This window comes from Anguilla anguilla, chromosome 5 (genome assembly GCF_013347855.1).
Source record: "Anguilla anguilla isolate fAngAng1 chromosome 5, fAngAng1.pri, whole genome shotgun sequence".
NCBI classification, from domain to species: Eukaryota; Metazoa; Chordata; class Actinopteri; order Anguilliformes; family Anguillidae; genus Anguilla; species Anguilla anguilla.
This window is the reverse complement of record NC_049205.1, coordinates 44,788,614-44,804,580: the sequence shown is the minus strand read 5'-3', so window position 1 is coordinate 44,804,580 and position 15,967 is coordinate 44,788,614. Positions and strand designations below refer to the sequence as shown.

At 46.9% G+C, this 15,967-nt stretch overlaps 1 protein-coding gene across 5 annotated transcripts in view; it reads left to right on the top strand.

Moving 5' to 3' along the window:
* Positions 1–15,967, top strand: part of LOC118228383 (amyloid-beta A4 precursor protein-binding family A member 2-like) — a 65,313-nt gene that overhangs the window by 16,838 nt on the left and 32,508 nt on the right. For 2 of the 5 annotated variants that reach the window (XM_035419862.1, XM_035419869.1), the window contains exon 2: positions 1,552–1,613. The exons of 1 other annotated variant lie outside the window; for it this stretch is intronic. The gene's annotated coding sequence lies outside the window, so the exon portion shown is untranslated. Of the gene's footprint in view, positions 1–1,510; positions 1,614–2,929; positions 3,093–15,967 lie in introns of those variants that run through there. 2 more of the 5 variants (XM_035419864.1, XM_035419863.1) reach the window with 2 other exon arrangements.

Genomic DNA, 15,967 nt, shown 5'->3' with positions numbered 1-15,967 from the left:
CACACACACACACATGCACACACGCACACACGCACACACACGCACGCATACCCATACATACTTACACACTGAAAAACACACACACACATGCACACACTCACTGATCGCACACACACACACACACATGCACACACTCACTGATCGCACATACACACACACACATGCACACGCACGCACGCACACATGCACACACACACGCACACGCACGCATACCCATACATACATACACTGAAAAACACACACACATACACACATGCACATGTACTTACACATACACTGTAGGCACACACATACACAGACACATCCTGACATATGCGCACGCACACAGACGCACACGCACATGCACACACACACTTATACACACACTCAAAACACACACACGCACACACACACGCTCATGTTCAGAGCTCAGAACTGCAGTACAGGACATGTGTCCTCCCCCTCCTTCCCCATGTAGACAGCAGACAGCAGAAGTACTAGCTGCTGCACCACACCGCTGTCCTGACTCTTCGACTCACATTGCAGTGGGAGAGGACCTGAATGAGCATGACAGCAGGAGCCTAAAATTAAACCAGGTTTAATTTGTCTGGGGCAGGATTTATCTTCTGAGTGAGCCAAAAGGCTTTTAGAGGAAAGGGGGGGAGGATGTGGGGACTTAAACAAGGAGATAAAGCAAGTTGCGAAGGAAGGTAGCGGAAGTTCTTGTCAAATCGCTTTGGTCTGCATCTCCATTTGGGTTATCTTCTGGAAAACATCTGTACAGGCCAGCCTTTGCCATGGAAACACGTGCGTGTTCACATGATTGTGTGCATGCACGGATGGCTACTTGTATGAGACAAGAGAGAAAACGAGAAAGGGGGAGATAGAGGAAGGTAGGAGAGAGATAAACACGAGCAATCAGTGTCCCCTCACTGTTCAATTTCACACTTTCAGTGCGCTGCTTGTCTCTGATGACCACCCCCCCCCACCCTTCCACTTTCACCCACCCCCCCCAACCCTTCCACTTCCACCCCCCCCCCCCCCCCACCCCTCAGCAGCGCCGAGGAGCTGTAAAGGAAGCAGACCCCTGTTAAATCACAGATCAGTAATCACACCGAGTCCAGCTGATAAACAGCTCTTTATTTTCCCTCCAGTCCCCTTGAAAGCGGCTCGGGTTTGAACATTTCGGCGAAGGAGAGTTCTGCCTCGGCGAGCTACGATTAGCGGGCGCTGCGAGTCTCTGATCTGCTCCGACCGACCTGTTTGCCTGTTGGTCCCTGAGGGCCTGAACGCCACCGTCGCTCACGGGCTTCCAGGGCGCGGCCGTCAGACGGCTGAGACCCCGCCGTGTCCACACTCCGCGCGGTATCGGATGTTTTCTCAGAGGTTGATTTAGGGCAGGACCCAAACAGTGTGCCCTGCATTATTATTTTGCTGCTAAAAGCATTGGGCTATTTTTGTGCTGGAAGGGCGCCAAGGCTGAGGCATTGTGTTTTTTTAAAACTGTTCTGTCGTCGACTGTTTCCTGCAGATCCGAACGGCGATTTGACTTGATCTCTCTGTTCCTTTAAGGTGGGCACCTGAAACACACACCTGAAACACACCACTGCTACTACGACTCCCCGCAGCAATCGGTAAGCGACCAGCACGCTCTCGCTCTTTTGTGTGCATGCGACGGCGCCTTTTAAATAAAAACTGTAATTTGCGCCTTCAAAGCCGGACGCTTCGGGTTATTTGTCGGAGCGCAGGAGAGACAACACACTGGCGGCGGCAAACAGATGGACAATTAAATAAAACAAAGCCCTGTTTGCTCCCTTAAACAAACAAATTTTAGACGATTAGATGTTAGACAGCAGGTTCAGCGTGGCGGGTGCAGTTTTGGCAGTACAGCATGTTCCAGGGAGGCGGGGGGAGGGGGGGGAGCGGAGGTAGGCACTGTACTGTTATCCTCGCACAGATTATGGATGGGAGATGGGTGGAATGAGAGAGAATGGGGGCATTGTGGGAAAAGTCTTTGAAGATGCACCGAGGAATGGGGGAAAAATGACGGCTGAGAGACCTAAATTGCAATGCAGCCTTCCCCCATTACTTATTCATACTGCACTGGAATATTTATATAGCGCTCTCCTCCGAGACAGTGAAAGAGAGCTGTGCTCTAAAGAGCAGTACCAGCCTGTCACTAAACGGCTGAGCCTGTCATGGAGCTGACATGAGCGGGAGACATACACGCGTGCACACACGCACATTCACACACATACATACGCTCACACACACACATACTCACACACACACGTGCACACACACGCACACATGTGCTCATACACGCGCACAGACATACATGCACGCACACACACACGCGCACAAACATGCACGCGCACACACGCACACACGCACACACGTGCACATACACGCGCACAGACATACACACACGCATGCACACACGCACGCACACGCACGCACATGCATACTCACACACACACATACTCACACACACACGCACACACACGCTCACACGCACGCACACACGCGCGTACTGACACACACACAAGCGCACACATGCACACACGCACACAGACATACACGCATGCACACACGCACGCATGCACACACAGGCACACACACGCACACTCACACTCACACACACACACACACATGCACACACAGGCACACACACGCACACTCACACACACACACGCATGCACACACACGCACGCATGCACACACACACACACACACGCACACTCACACACACACACACACTCACACACACACACACACACACGCACACTCACACACACACACGCAAATGGGTGCCTGTGCGTAATGGAACAGAACAGTGTCTTCTGGACATTGACTTGTGAATCCCCTTCTCCTCGCCTTAGAGAGCAGAGTAGAGCACAGCCCCAGGGAAGATTTCCCCTGATCCTCACTGACACGTAACGTTTCTCAGAGGCGACAGCTTGGCGGTCGTGAGATCGTCCGCCGTGGCGCGGACCCGCTTGAACCCGGCCGTGTTCCTCAGCTGAGACACAGCGGGCGCGTGCTGGCTTTCTGGGTCTGCTGTCGCTAAGCCCTTATCTGGGTCCCTCATAGCTACAGCTGACAGGCCTTAGGTAAGCCATGGATGTGTCACTGTCATCACCGATCAATATGCCTGTGCAGTAGATGATATAAGGATTATTTGTTTTACTTCTCCCAGTTGTAACTATGCAGCAATAGTTGTTAAGTATGAACAAGTGTTTATACTTATTCGACGGAGGAAACCATTCGTATACTAATATTAAATTCCCAGAGGTGATTTCTCATTAGAGATGATTTTCCTTTCATCTGTGTGTGTGTGTGTGTGTGTGTTTATAAGAATATACAGGTATACAGTGTATAAATGTGAGTTTTGACGCTGATAAGAAAGTACTCCGCAGTGACAAACTACAGTGAAATGCAGAGAGCGCTATCAATGACCTTTGAAGTGTAAATTGATGCATTTGTCACGTAAACACATCAGATGGTATTTCCATATTTCAAACACGGCTATTTTTATAAATGAAATACTGCCCGAATGTTAGGCTTTCTCCGGAAGAAATCTTCTTTTTTTTCTGGATAAAGTGGATTTAGGTTTTCTTTGCAGGCAAAAGAAAAAAAAAGAGACAAGGATTGATTGAGCACTAAAGAGGATTATCAGCCAGGAGAGGAGCAGTTCCAGCGTGCAGCTCCAGTTGCTGTACAAGTCGAACATGACTGCATGGTCCCCCCAGAAGGACGTGACAGTGCCAGATAGCCTCCAGCCACGGACGCAACAAACAGGCAGCTAATATATGGAAGCCCAAAATCTGGCCTCCAACAGTTCCCAGCCATCTGTATGTCACTGATAGAGTTAGAGAATGTCATGTGTGTTATCGCCCGTACAGACAGACAGAGGGACGTCATCGGGACTCTGGGGGGGGGGGGGGGGGGGGGGGCGTTTGAGGCGCTGTTTACTGTCTGTCTGAGTTATGCATTTTTGTAAATGTTAATGCTGTGTCCTCTTTTTATAGACCTATGTCATCAATCATCGATTGAAAGGCTTTGTGTGAAATAACTGAACCGAAGGACAATGATAGGGTGCTCGCTTTATTATCAAATGTCACCACTCTCCTGTGTAGGCTGCTAGCGGACTCCTGAGGCCTTATGGGTGTGGCGCTTTTCACTGAATGCAGATCAGCTTTGCCCATCACATGCATTTTACCCACTCGCCTCTCAGCACCTAGTCTGCTTATCTCTTTACCTGTGCTCTCAGTTGCTAGATAGCCAGCCACCTAATGATGAAGGGGTTAATGGAAGAATTAAGTGGAATGCTTGTGTGTTTCAATGTGAGTACGTGTGTGGAGAGAGAGAGAGGGGGGGGGGAGGGGAGGGAGGGAGAGAGAGAGAGGGAGGGAGGGGGAGAGAGAGAGAGGGAGGGGGAGAGAGAGAGAGAGAGAGAGAGAGAGAGAGATATTTTGAATCTGGGAAAGTAAGCAGCTGTCTGCTTAACTGAATGCCAATTCATCCCCTAATAAGTTTGTCAAGAGGCTGAGAAACTCAAGCACTTTTACAGCATGTAGCAGACAGGCCTTTCTGGCAGTTTAACTAGTTTCAGAAAATGGCATTTTCATTAGGACTGCAGCTTAAATGCATTTCTAAGCAAAGCCTTGGTATGCAGTGGATGCTGTGCGCACTCTCTCATCCTTTGTACAATTATTATCACAAGTAAATGTGCAGTGAATAGATTGGCTGATTTCTGACATCTGCATTTCACAGCGGAGAGGGGATTTATGGGGGGAAAAAAAACAGGATGAGTGAGTGATGTCAGAGGCGATCACAGAGAGCTCAAGCCTGTTCCGCTGTAATCCCATGACCAGAGTGCCTCACCACGTCACCGCTTCCCAGAAGGGCCGCCGTTTAATGTCATCGCGTGCCACTAGGGACCATAAAAGCACATTCTGATTTCATCTCTGTTCTGCTCTGACGCTAGTACAGCAGAAAAAAAACTCAACCCGTATCGCTGTCTCTTTGATTTGTGTTTGGCCACTGGTAGTTGCTCTTGTTACATTATGTTGAAGTGGCAGGTCTCTCTCATCTCTCTCTCTCTCTATCTCTCTCTCACACACACACACACTCACAATTTCTTTAACAGCATGCACAAATATACACCATGTGGATGTGCACTCATTTCTAATGCAATGCATTTTTGAAGGAACTGAATTTCCTGCTGTGAAGGAACACAATATCAGTCCAGACTAATTCCTTACCGCACAGTCAGATGCTTGACCTCACATGGCTTGGGTAAAACCGGTGACCACCTTGAATGCAGCAGCCGTTCAATTTCAAGCTTTACACCCTGAGAAACTTCTAACCTGTCATCAATAAAACCTCAGGGCATATTAATTGTCTTCAGACAATTTGACTTCTGTGTTTGCTTTATGTGTGAATGAGGGGCAGAGAACACACAGAATGAGCAGACACCCATCTTAAAATAGCTTTAATCATACATTATTTGTGCTCAGACTAACAGCACTGTCAGATTGCATTTAACACAGGGTTTATAGTCTGGCATTTTCTTTTCTTTGGAAGTGGGCTGCAAACTGAAGTAATTTTCTGAAACCAATTGCTTATCTGTTCTGTGTGAATTTTTACTCTTAGTGCTTTGCTTTGGAGCTCTCTGGAGATATGGAACGGATGCACTGAGCTGAACCTAAAGTTTGACTGAATCCGTGCACCCTATGTGCCCCCCCCTCCCCCTGGGGACCACTTGAACATTTCAGAGATACAGAACATAACCAGATCCTCCAGAACCTGCCATACACTGTCAGGAGTCACACTTTGGGGCTTTTCTGCGACAGAGCAAGATCGATTCTCACTCTGCACTCACAGCCACACACTTGAATGCTTGGTATGCATGAGTGCACACCACTGACAGACACTGAATATACTTCTACAGCAGACATACATGCACACACATGTACACACACACACACACACATACACGTGCATACACATGCGCACGCACACACACCAGCTTGTTCAATTTCTCTCTTTCCCTTTTTTCTTTTGTCTTCTGTTCATGTCATTGTGGCTTTTCTTTACTCTCCTACTCTACAGAAAAAGACTATCACTAAGACTGGGCTGGGATGTAGTTAACCTACGACCTCTCCAGTTCTCCACAGTAATATATAAACCCCAGGACACACATCAAATGCTACCGAGACTGTTCATTGTCCTTCCTTTAAAATGTCAGCACCTATAAATGTTCTGTGTGTGTGTGTTTGTGCACGCGTGTGTCTGTACTTGCATGCATGGTGCTTTTGTCTTGTGTAGAGTCCATTGAATTATACATTTCTTGCCTTTCTGTGGGGGTGCTATCACTGAGTTCATTTATATTTGGGTCCTCATACAAATATTAATACTGACCAAACATTTTACTGTTGCAGTAGGACCCAGCCTGATCATGGACTGATTTGCCTAATTGAGGCAGTCAGTATCACATTGCTATTGCTATAGAATATAATTGATGATTTCCATTTTACTTCCCACACTGCTTGTTTCTTCATTTCTGAAAAAATATCCGTACTTGACAATATGCAGTTGCGGTCTACAGCCAGGAAATGTGTTGGAATGAATGTGCAATTCGCAAACCCAGCAGATGGTCTTAGCATGGTGTTTGATAAATACTTTGTACCTCAAATGAAACATTTCAAAGAAACTTCACTGTATTTCTTTTTCACTGTGAGTCATTCTTGCTTTAGGTTTTCTTATCTTGCTTCTGTGCAGCATTGTGCGCGAAAGGCTTTAACAAAGTGCCAAGTGTAATTAATAGAATGCTGAGTGTAGCACTGGCCAAGGCCAAATATCTATTTTAAATAATTTAACCCTTTAGACATCAGTGGAACTCATTTTTACTGGTACCTATTTAAGTTTATTGACAGTTTCAAATAATGCATCTGGCTTCAGAAATATTCAAGAAAAATCCTTCATGTGATTCCCGGTTTATGTTAATGACATTATAGATAATGGATGGATGGATTTATTGTGATGGATATTTTTCTAGTTAGCGAATATCATTTCAGTTTTAGCGTTTTCATGGCTTTGACGGCCTGGATGGTTTTTTGAGTGCAGTGAATGATATTTTCGATCTGTTTTGGCTGGAGGGGTTTTGGAGGAGAACCGTGGATGTCTACACTCTCCTGAATCAACGGTGGAGTTTGCAGCATGTGGCTGCGGTTGCAGATGATTGGCCATTCCAAATTGGGGTGGAAATTGGAAATGCTCAGTCCCACATTGGGTGCCAAAGTTTAAAAAAAGTAAAATTCTTTCTCTGCACATGATCTCCAGGGGGCTAAAGAGCATTTTAGACAGCTCCCCGCATAGCTATTAGCTATTCTCCTAGTATCCTCTAGTCGCTGGTCTCTCTCTCCCTGTGCTGTACTTGCGGCGTGGATCCCATGCATTAGGCTCCCAGCAGGGGTGCAGGACAGCAGAAGCACTTTAATGTCACTTTAAACTTTGTTTCCAAAGCGAGCCCCAGCAGGTGCAGTTTGAAGGGGGGAGGGGAGGCGCAGTGCATTTACAAACAAGGCGAATGTGTATATTTCCATCACACAACAGCAGAGGATTATGTACAGTGCCTTGCAGAATAATCCTCCTCCTTACATTTTATCCTCAAACTGAACATTTTTTTGGGTGCAGAATGACCCACGGTGTCAGTTCACATCCTGACCCTGCCAGTGCTGTCTGATCGGTAGCTCCACAGGGCGACGTACAATAGTGTCGCCAAGAGTGCGGGAGGGTTCAGTTGGTTTGGGGTCAACGATTGATTGGGAGCCTGTGGACTGCATGTCAAAGGCGCATACAAAAGGTCCTCCTCTGACTCCACTCTGTGTGAGCTGGGTTGACAAGAGCAACAACTGCATGCGAAGAGGCTCTCTGGACACTCTCCTTCATCAACAGTGGGGTTTGCGTGGCTGCAGTTGCAGATAATTGGACATTCAAAAATTAGGACATGTTCAGCCCCATGTTGGGTGACAAATTAATTCAGCCCCACGTTGGGTGACAAATTAATTTTTTTAAAAAGATAATAACATTTTTTATCTATATCCTCTGCCTTTGATATGCATTAGCAGGAGTTTTATCAGGCAAAGCATGGAGACAGAGCCACGTAGGGCCGGCCTCTCTGACTCAGATAATGGGGCGGGAATTCAGTGGTCTACAGAAAGGCTTCTGTGTCCCTGAGGTGACTGTCTCCATTCGGGAAAAGCCTGACGTTCAGTCAGGGCTTCCGTGTGGTCAAGAACACTCGAGCCGGGATTCCAGGTGATTTCATCCTGACTAGCACAACGTCTTCCTCAACATTCCGCTCGTGGCCGAGCCAATTATCCGACATTAAAGTTTTAATGAGTCTACCGTCTGCCCAACATATTGCATAGATAAACCCGGAATTGGTAGATTGTTCTCATTATTTTATTAAATCAGTTCAATCCTCTCTCTGAACAAATTTCTAACGATGCCAGCCAAGTGTGACTAATTTAACTTCATCATCGTCCTGATTAACCGCTTAAAATCTTTTCTCTTCCCAAACTCAATTAAATAAACTGCGCAGCAATCAATTTCTGAAACATACTATCATAGTAATAAAAATATTATTATGATAATGCTAATAAAAACATGTAGCCTTCCCTTTTCCATTTCCCCCACGAAACTGGGGGAAGTGATTTGCTCTGGCTACCTGAAGTAAATGGAACAAATCCCATCCCAACGCACTTGTTTCTGTGTTCCGGTTTGCGCACAACAAGGCGCACGCAGTGTCTATTCATGCCTCTTTACACATTTCCCCAACGACCTTCCTCCTCTCTTTCTCCTGTACTGGCACGGCTACTACACAATCTGTGCTGCTGCTGAATCACCAGATAACGGCGAGGGGATGACAGGTGGCCAAGATGGCCGCTTTGTCCAGCGGCAGGTGTGTGCGGCGGGTCCGAGGGAGCGGAGCTGTCACGCCGGATCGCTCCCGCTGCCTGAGCGGGCGCCCGTGTGCCATCTAAAGGGCGCCCGGGCCCGTGTGCACAGGGGGGCCATTTTTCATTTCGCACCTGGAACAATTCCCCCTCCTTTTTTAACTTCCTTTATTTCCCACCCTTTGATCTGTTTATCGTCATAAAACCATCTGTGGTCCACTCCAGCTTCTGCCCGGAGGCGCAGGGGACGGGATATTGGTCAGGGCTTGTTTGTTATTCTTCTCTGGAGTTCTCCCATGCTAGAGAGAGCAGATAGGAGTGTGTGTGTGCGTGTGTGTGTGTGTGTGTGTGTGTATGTGTGTGCATGTGTGTGTGCATGCAAGCATGCGTGTGTGTGTGTGTATGTGTATGTGTGCATGTGTGTACATGTGTGTGTGTGTGCGTGTGTGTGTGTCCATGTGTGTTTGTGTGTTAGAGTGAGAGAGATAGAGAGAGGGAAAGAGGGAGAAATCAGCCTGTGTCTTTACCTCTCTACATAATGTGGTTTCAGTGCCATTTATAGTGTTAGCCTGTGCATGCCTGTCAGTGTGCAAGTATGCAGTGCTCCTTGTCTATACTTTACTGACAAGAGCCACAGCTGCATCCATCTGTGTCACAGTGTTAACAAAGTCAGCATGTTTCATGTCTGTGGAGGGACTCCAGCTGGCTTGCAGTGATCAGAGCCTCCGGAGCCATTGTACCTGTCACTAAGTACCGCAGAGCAGATGGTAAGATATGGGCACACCGTCCTGATAAAGAGCAACGAGACCCTCCTGCGTTCGGATGATGCCCCCCTACGCCTCAGGTACCATATGCTCTGGCCGCAAGGGCTCTGGTACAAATAAACGTGTGTGGCAGTGCCATTTTTATAGGCGTCATTTTGCACCATGTACCCCCTCACCAATCCCGTATGTATACCTCGCAGGTGATGTGTTTCTGAGCTGGGCTCTCTCAGTCCGGAGAGATTTGGTCCTCAGTAACGCTGGTCATTTTTTTCCTGAGAGATAAGCAGGCATTCACACAATGGAAGACAGCCCTTATGTGAAAACCGTATCTCATCTGGCATTGGAGCATTCAGACTTCGGGCCAGTGTCTAAAGTACCCTGTGTCCGGAGATGGATGCCTTCAGCGGCGTTATGACCATGTCTGTACACACGGCAAAGTGTCCCTCTTGTATGCATTTACCATTCCAGTCAGACATTTACAGCCGAGCAAATATATAGTGTTTGTCCTTCTGTTGAGGCCCATAATAACAACCAGTGGGGTTTTTGTCCTTGTGAGATTTATGTGGCCTGAAGTGCAGTGTCTGGGCCGTGCACCGTGGTCGAAAGGCTCCCGTCGCTGATTCACTGAGTGGAAGGCTGACCTCGCCCATGGAAACAAAGGGGTTGCCGGGGCGACGGCGAGGAGAGGCGTGCGGGGAGCCCGGTCGGCTGCGCGTTCCCGGCCCTCTCGTTGACTCTCTCGCCCCCCGCTGCCCGCGGAGGCGGCGAAGGCGACGCCCGCGGAATCTCAATGAGAGGAAGGCTGCTTTATTCAGGCGCGCGACAGAGGCCCCATTCAGGCGTCTCCACCCTCCCCCCCCCCCCCCCCCCCCCACGTTCGCCTGAGTCTGTTTGCTCGTATCATATCATAACAGCCGCTTTGAAGACGAAGCGAGCGAACGGCGTTTCATCCCAACAGAAAGAGCTGCGGGGCTGCCCTCGTTTCTACGCGGCTTCTAGCGGTGGAACCGACCGTAAGTTTCTCTCCCATGTAAATCGAGGTCGCCAGCGAAATCAAAAAGAAAATGGCGGGTCACAGGCCGCGCGATTAGTTTGGAGACCCGGTCGCTCGTTAGGGACGGACGAGGAAAAGCGGAATGCATCATAAACCTGTCCTTGAGAGGAGAAGAGGAGGGCCCCGTCTCTTGAGTGTTCATGTTGCCTTTAACCCTGTGCTCAATTCGGAGTCAGGCAGCGGGGAGCTGCTGTAGCACTTAGACAAAGGCCCGCTCCTCATTTGTGTGAGAGGACTTGTCAGAGCCCCAGCGGAGGCTTCGGAGATGGCAGGCGAGGTGAAGGAGATTGAGGGTTTGTGAAACAGTGTGGCAGTCGGCAAAAAAAGCAGTGAGTGCCCGTGAAGAGGCACCATCATCACTCCTCTGGATTTCATTTTGTGAGGCAATTTTCAGGCATGGGTGAGCAGCGAGCAGCGAGCAGCCAAGAACTCTCCTATCTCGCGAAATAAAAATTCTTTCTCTTTGCCTCCCCAAAGGGGAGGCCAATGGTTATTTTGCTTTGCAGTTTGTATAAGGATTTTATATCCTCAAAAGACCTCACCTGGGAAATGCTAATTGCGCAAATTGAAACTGTCACGAAAAATGTTATCTGTCAGACACGCTTACTCCTCCGGTGTGCCATTTACCTGTGGCGTGCCTAGAGAATTTTACAGCTCTCTGACAAAATGCCCCTCATTTATTTGTCCTGTAAATTTTCTTGTTATTTTTGTATTTGGTTGGCTGCATCTCATGACTTTAATTTGGTATTTAATGATGCGGCTATGGTTGATTAAGCCAGTCATTTAAGTTGATGTAGGGCATCTGGCAGCTCATGTTCCGCAAGAGGCTGCAAGGGGTGGAGTTGTTGAAGGCTTCTTGAACCTTGATGCCTCCGGGAGGTCTCTCTATTCTCAGTGCTGATAGACCGAATAGCTTTTATCTAAGCTCTCCATGCTAATAACAGGCTTTTTATTCAGTGTTGCGTACAGTATTTTTTGCAAAGCAAAAGAAACAGCCTGTAATGTAGTGGAGGGTTTGCCGAGGTCATAAACGTTGGCCAGAGTACAGGATTTCCAGCTCAAAGTTCAAGTATCTGCATGACTTGAAAAAGTCTATTTATGGTGTCAAACTAAACAAAACAAAAAAATCTACAGTTCAGGCTTCACAAGTCTTTTGATGAGCTCTCTATGGCACCAAGTTGAAACCTTAGCATATGTTTAGCATATAGTACTACATACAGAGTCAAAGCTATTTTGGCTATTTATTTCGGTATTTTCAAACCAACAGTTCATTTACAGCATGCGTTTATTGTTATGGTTATTTTTAATCCATGTACAGTATATATTTAAATTAAGAAAGCAAAAGTATTACTTTCGTTGAAAGCCAGTGATAAGGCAAAAAGTAAGCTTCTTGGTTCCATATGCCATTTTGTAAAAATAGCCTGCCAATTTTCACTGATGAATAATACTTTGAGAGAAAATTGGATGTAGAGAAGTACAAACAGAATCATTACTTAATCCTTATTTATTCTTTCTGCCTGCACCCCCAACAATGCCAAACCTCACCCACACTTTATTTTAAACATGAGTGTGACTAAGTTTTCTGGAAAAGTAACTTGGAAACAAAAAAGTTAGCCATGCCCTGTAATGAGGAATGTATATCAAAATGGCCCTGAAGCCTTGACAGTGGCTATGCTGAGATGTTTTTCACTCAGTGTGTGGTAATTGGGCGAGTCAGACTAGGAGACAGAAAACTTGCTGAGCAGAAACCATGTAGGCATATAACTTTGTGTTCCAAAGCTTTGAGCTTCCTCCATTTTTGACATTTTCTGTCTTTCACATTCAGAATTACTGAGAATAGTACAAGATTGGAAGTAGAAGAAAGATTTGAACAGATCATTAAGTAAGTAGTGCATGGCAGGGTGAGCAGTAGCCTAGATTTAATCATATGCCCCTGTGTGTGGTTATTCAATACAACACATAAGGGATGGGTCTTTATGGGATGAATGTAAAATCCTTAGGTTTCATTAGACCCACGGAACATTTGTTTTGTCATAGCCATGGTTTGTTCAGTGCTATGACACACCCAATATGGCATTGATATAGCCTCAAGGTGGAGCCATAACCTTGATTAATTTTGCCATGTTTTTTTTTACATTGTCGAACCATATAGCAATCATGCTTTACTGTAGATCACAGATGAATGTATTTATTGCTTATGAAGTAATGTCCAAATGGCAGACCTTTGCTAAAGTAAACTGTTAAGACCTTTGCTAAAGTAAACTGTTCTTACTTCAGAAAAGTTACTTTTGTTTCAGGAACCACTTGGCAGTTAAGACTTTTGCACAAGCGACCCATTCATTAAAAACAGCCATCGCCCAAAACTTTCTCTCTTCACCCATCCTTGCCAGCTTCAGGTGCATTGAGAACGAGGCTATTTGCTGTGATGCACATTGTCTCAGTGTTCTCTGTTACAGATGCCATTGTCGAGCGAGCTCGGTGACGTACTTTCAACGTTCTCGGTCTCTACCATATTTCTGACGTTCTGTTTAGTGCTGTCAGATCCCGTCAGACAAAGACTGGTTAATACAATAGAACTGACTGATATATCAGAGCTGTCCTCTTCTGGGCTTCTCTCAGTCTCATCACCATTTATCATGATTGGGAGGAAATATCCTGCTGACGTATTTGGGCACCTCCAAGCCAAAATAGCAAAGCTGGCCCCAAATGACTGTAAAATCCAACGAACGCGTATCGGGTTCAAAAACTGTAAAAATTCATGTTGTAGCCTTCGGTATTTCTATCTGCAAACAGCAGTGACAATTTTTCAACAACACTAATGCTTCTCTTTGGGATGTAACTTCATATGCACACATTCGGATACTTGTTCGACATGTAAAATGACAAACAAATGAATTTATTTTTGGAACCTATGTTAAAGCTGTTGTTTGAAAATGACAAATGTGTGGACATTACGCTGAATGCGAGAGGGTTACATTAGACAAATCTCATCTGAGGATTACAAATCCATGTCACCAAAGCTAGGCTACCTCAGGTAATGTTTGTATTAACTTGACTAAAGTAGCTCAAATTAAGCTAAGTCATCACAGAAACATGAAAGCAAAGCTTGAACACAGATTTAGTCAGGACGTGTGGTCCCCAGCGCACTGTGGTAATTAATTACATGGTTGATCTGAAGTTTAGAATACAGTCATTTCTGTAAAAAGCTGGCACTACACCCATGCCACTTAAACAAAAAAGAAAAAAATGTCTGTCGGTACTCCTTTTTTCTTTTTTTTTTTTTCTTTTTTTTTTTACATTCCACACATTCTATATTAGCCAAACTGCAGAGCAGGGATGCAAATGAATAATAATTTGGTGATCTGTACTAGTTACTGATAGGCCTACTAGTTTCCTCTAATCCAGCATGGTTGGAATATAAAGAATAAAGAAAGCCCCCTGTAAGGCTGAGGTGTTGGCGTTAGCAGTCCCACAACGTTCGCTCATTTCCCATCAAGCAGATGGATGGGGCCGCGCCTCTGCGCTGTCCCAGCAAGGCCGCCCGCTCCGATTTGGAGAAACCGGGGGAGACGGGGATTCATTTCCCCCTCATAGCGAGCCAACGACAGGACGGGGAGCGAAGGGGCATTCGTCAAGTCAACAAGGAAGGTGTCACTGACTAATCTGAAGCTGTAACTCATCCCTGATAATAAGTCTTCCTTACAAGGAAGTGCCCGTCTCACCAGCCGTGCCTGAAATGACTCCAGTGTGTACATCCCCCTTCTCATCATTTCAGTGTCCATTTACGTAAAACAAGAACTCACTCCAGTACGTTGTTGGTTCTGTAAAATATAGCAATGTTAGTAGGTGCTATATATTCCTATTACATACTATGATAGCATTAGTGTAGGCTGGTATTTGTGCTGGGAGAAATCAGTGGCGGAAAAGAGAAGCTGCCATTGAGTTCCTCATCAAACCGTCACCGAGGTTAGATTCGCTCTAGATAACTGTCACAGGTGACAATGATCTCCGTATATCTCAGAGAAATGTTGCTTTCTGGCACAAAGCTGCCGAGGAAGGCTGCAGAATAAAAGAATCCGCCGAGCGGGCGATTGTCTGATTGCAGAATGTCGCTCGGCACCCATTACTAAGGCTACGCAGAGGGCTTTGACTGACAAAGTGACAGAAACGGAAGGTGTTTTCAGCTAAAGACGCCGCAGAAAGAGGTGTTAAATCCACCGGGCTGAGGGCTTCACGGGGTGCTATTGCTGAATGCACTGACTGCTCAGAGCTACTCTGAGGAGGCTCTCGTTGATGTTCTCTTGGTCGGTTCACTCTTGACTGGCATTCTGGGAGCATCTCTGTCATAACACGATGCTGAGGCTGCAGCCTGTTTGCATGCTACTTCTTCCGGCAGCTAATCCGCGTGTCCTGATATCTCCTACAGCATAAATCCGGGGTGCCCGCAACAAAGAGTGATGAATGATTAAACTGTCAGGGTGACGCCGACATCTGCTGTGGCACGCAAAAATCACGTCTCGCGCAGCGTGAGGGGGAAAACGGAGCGCGGCGGGAGGCCGCCGAGGATGCTGGGTCGGCGTTCGCGGGGGGTGAAGACCACACACCGGCCGCAGCCTTTCCAAGAAATTAAAACACACTCTTTGAAGTTCTTGAAGCAGTCGGGCACTCTCTCTCTCCCTTTCCGTTCATCGCGCCCTTCAAACAGTTTTTGCTGCAGAATGAGTCAGAGAACAGAGTCGGGACAGTTTGGGGTGCTTTATCGTTGATGCGCAAGGGAGAGTGGCCTCTTTCAGTATCTGGAGAGGTGTGGGGGGGGGGGGATGTGGGGGAGGTTCGGTACAGAAATCAGCTCATCCGTTCCTCTGTCTGTGCGGTTATTAGGCGCTGAGCATCGCCTGTTTTCTCTACGTGGGATGAAAGGAACAGGCAGAGCCTCGCGCCCCTCTGAGGGGCTCCGCACTTTCATTTGTCAGCCCGCAGAGGCCTGGAACTGCAGTAAATCCGCTCAAAATTTTATTGGATCTCTGGCTTTTTAAATTGAAATCATGCATCATACTCCTACGGTCTAATGCGCGGGGTCGCTTGTTTCCAGGTCTTGATGAATGCGTTCGGAAGCAGGGGAACAGTCATCACTGGAGATTGGGCAACACTTTACGAAGAACCAGAAAGTCTCCCGTTTTCTCCTCTCCGCCTTTTGCCTATTC